General features: G+C 40.2%; 1 non-coding gene and 1 pseudogene across 1 annotated transcript; both read left to right on the plus strand.

Moving 5' to 3' along the window:
- The first annotated feature begins 1,768 nt into the window (after window positions 1–1,768).
- On the plus strand, window positions 1,769–1,874 carry LOC111816921. The gene has a single exon (XR_002821229.1). It is a non-coding gene; the product is annotated as a U6 spliceosomal RNA (small nuclear RNA).
- LOC101569334 lies at window positions 1,868–3,269 on the plus strand (annotated as a pseudogene).
- Window positions 3,270–4,053: the final 784 nt, after the last annotated feature.

Raw genomic sequence — 4,053 nt, forward strand, 5'->3', positions numbered from 1 at the left:
TATATTTATTACCATGTAGACGAGCTCTAACATACAAAGTTATGGGTCTTGTTATGCATTTTGTTTTATTCTCTGCTTCTGTATTACTTTTTATAAAGGTTCAAACTAAACACATGATCTAAGCCCATACATAAGCTGCAAATGGGAAGTAGGAAAAATTAAATCCCTCAGGCAGGTATTAGAAAAATAATGATCATATAAGCAAAGTTTAAGTAGCTGTAGGGAGCTGCGTGTAGCCGCGCCCTAGGATGGCGCCGGTTTCCACCTTCCACCCCCTCAAAGGGTGAGCGCTCCTGGAGTAAACAACTCCATATATGGCCAAGGCTTGGGCTAAGGCATTGCTTCCGCAGACCTGGACCAATGGACAGTGCATACGTGGCACCCCATGATTGGAAGCCCTAAGACTTATAAGCTAAGAGCAGGGGCCTCGGGAGAGAGAAGAGAAATGTAAGAGAGCAATAAAGGCTGCGCAGACACAACCAGTGGTCACGTCTTCCTTGCTGGCAAGGCTGCGCGTGACAAGTAGCAACAGAAAATAGCACCAGGAGAAAATGAGAGAAGGACAAGAAAGAAAATGATGCAAGCACATCCACATTCCGAGAAGCCACATGGAGGTTCTCCATGAAAAGCTCTAAGCATGGGCCAGGAGGACTGGGCAAAACTTTTGGAGACAGTAAACAAGCCAAGACACAGAAATATTGAGGACATGCAAATGATTAAACAGCAACTCTGTACCATGTAGCTCTTTATCGAGTCTATTTTAGGAGACTCTTTCTACATGCTGACCCTTTTACATTCTTAGAATGTACACTATTAATTGTACATTCCTATTTTATCACCAAAACCACTTCTAGATCTCAGAGAGAGCCCAGAAATCCCTTCTTCTAATACATATTTCATTTCAAGGTAAAAAATATGTCTGCAGAATCAGTAATATAAAAGTGACCAAATTCGAGAAGAACCCCAATGGCAGCAGCAAGCAAGAACTGGTTGAGTTCAATGGGACTCATTTATCATAAATATATGGAAAAGCAGGCACTAATTACATAATCTTAGAGGTGGGAAAAAACTTATAAATGGAAGTCATAAAGAGAAAATTGGATGGATTAGTCTATATTCAAAGAAGATAAAAAAGTAAAATGTATATTCACCCTACTTTTTCCAACCTTAGGAATCTAAAATAGTCCTAACATCAACTATCATTATATCTGAAAAACTCCTAATCAGTCAGTCATTTTGGAGCCAACGTCATTTACCTTGAAGTAGAGTAACATATTTCTTTCACACGTTAGCATACAAATGTATCTGATTATCCATTCACCGCTACTGTCAAAGGATAGCATTTGAGATTTGATGTGAAGGATTTAAGCTTTAAAAATCAATAAAATATTTTGTTTTTATTGTACAATTAATGCAGCTCTGATACTTTTTTTCCTAATTATTCAAGTAAATGCCATGTATTTAAAATAAGCAAAGTTTAGAAACATGGCCATACAACGTGTTACGTACTGTAAAGAAAGGTCAAATGAGAAGAGAGGGCTGAAAATCAAAACATGTCCTTCTCCTCTGTTTACTTTGTACTTCATGAATCAGAATATTCATCTGGTCCAGAAGAACAAATTTCTACATTGCTACTTTATTAGTTATATAATCCACACGCCACACTTTAATTATGAGGAATTCAGTTATATTGAAACACTTTTTAGCATGCTGACACTCTGTGCAGGACATCCCTTGTTCTGTGCCTCTTTCAAGAAAAAAAAATACAGTGCTCACTTCAGCAGCACATACACTAAAATTGGAATGCTTCAGGGAAGATTAGCATGGCCCCTGTGCGAGGATGCATGCAAATTCGTGAAGTGTAAATATGCTTACAGAGGATACTGGGGCTCACTGCAATGGCCAGAAACCATCCGATGTTACACTAGGTGATGACGCAGATCTGTCTGCAGAAACCCCAGAAGCAGTTTCTTTGGACCATCCAGAACGGGACCTTCTCCTGTCCTGGAAACCTTCACCTGCAGTTCCACCTGCCACGCCTACTACACTCATTGCCCCTAGAATGGAATCCAAGAGTATGTCAGCTCTGTGATCTTTGACAGATCCAGGGAAAGACTGAAGAAGAGGCAAATGCAGACATTTCTGATTCAGCAATTGGTCTGTCAGATCCAGAGAAAGTCAGTGATGGCATGAATGATTGCATGGCATGCAGAGTAACAACGAAGACTTCTCTCTCCATGTTCAGCAAGCATGAATTTTCAGTTAAGAGAAGATTCAGTGATGTCCTTGGTTTGCACAGCAAATTAGCCAGCAAATATTTACATGTTGGTTACATTGTGCCACCAGATCCAGAAAAGAGTATAGCAAGGACAGCCAAGGTCAAAGGAGGCAAGGAAGAGTCATTATCCACTGAGTTTGTAGAACAATGAAGAGCAGCTCTTGAAAGGTATCTTCAAAGAACAGTAAAGCATCCCACTTTGCTACAGGACCCTGACTTAAGGCAGCTTGGAGAGTTCAGAGCTGCTCTGAGCGGTCAGCATGCAGGCTCTGAGTAGAGCTGGAATACAGAGGAGGGTGAACAAGGCTGTGGATGCTGCCAACCAAATGATAACTGAGATGAATGAATCAGATGCACACACTGAAGAGAAGTGGCAGCAGTTTGAGAATTTTGACCAGCAATTTAGGAAACCTCATGTCAGGCTGGAAGCTTTGGTTGCTCACAGAAAAAAACTTTCAGGCAATACAGCCATCTTTGCTAAGCGTGTTGCCATGTTAGGTAATTCTGAGGGATACTGCTTTGTCTAACTAGTGCTCTGTCTCAGCTTGCAGAGGTGGAAGAGAAAAGAGGCGAGTCACAAGAAGAACAAGCTTTTGCTGAGTTCTGTGTGTTCAGAACTCCTGAGTGACTACATTTGTCTCATTGCTGCAGTGCAGGGTCTAGCTGACCATCGAATGACGTGCTGGCAGACATGGGGAGACACTCAAATTACGTTGCTCAAAAACCATGAAACTGAGGCAAAGATGATGGTCACCAACAAACCAGATAAAATACAGCAAGCAAAAAGGCAGAGGGAAGCAAAAGTACAAGGTGGAAGAGATTTTGACCAGATCTCTAAAACAATTTGAAAAGAAGTGGGGAGATTGAGGAAGCAGGAGTGAAGGATTTTAAAACTGTTGTCTTCAAATACTTAGAATCATTAATATAAATACAGTAACACCTGATAAAACGCTGGGAGGCTTTCCTGCCTGAGGTGAAAGCCTTCGCCTGACAGGAGGACTGTCCTGACAAAGGCAACAGGGATTTGGGAATGTGGCCAGCCATCCTGAATCCATGTGAACCACTTAAAACATCCAAATAAGCCACTCTATACTTCATGAATTACATGTGTTTTTTAAATATACACACACACATACACACACACACACACACACACACACACACACACACACACACACTTTTTATTACAAGCACCATGTCCTGACCATCTCTGAATTAAGTGGACTGTGGTGTGACATTCTGCAATACTTTGCTGAATTGAACACTATTGGGTCTTAGATACTTCCACTAAAATGTGCACTGCAAGGCCAGAAAATTCCACAGTATTTTTTATACTATATTCAGTAGTATGCTTACCCCTTAGTGAAATAAATTATCAATGTATTATTAATGTTCACTTTTATATTCCTGTACAGAAATTATGATTTTGTGATCACAGTAATAAAATGCTATTCCTCATGGAAAAAAAATACACATTATCATGACGATTCATTATTTTCCATGGAAAGTATTTAAATAATGTAGTGAGTACAATATATTGAGCCAAAAAATCAAATATATGAAAATTAATCTGGCACACGATTTTTGAGCCATAATATCAGCAAAACAGAAGCAACTGCAGTAGCGTGTGGTAAGCGACGCTCATAGGCAGTCTCCCTCGCGTTAGCTTTCCTAAGTATATTCTAGGACTTTGCCTTTCCATCCACCCCTGACAGAAACTGAGTATCACACTTTCCTACTCTACACATTTTCTCCTGCACAAAATTTGGCTCGAA

This window comes from Octodon degus, unplaced genomic scaffold (genome assembly GCF_000260255.1).
Source record: "Octodon degus isolate 3935 unplaced genomic scaffold, OctDeg1.0 scaffold00044, whole genome shotgun sequence".
Taxonomy (NCBI): domain Eukaryota; kingdom Metazoa; phylum Chordata; class Mammalia; order Rodentia; family Octodontidae; genus Octodon; species Octodon degus.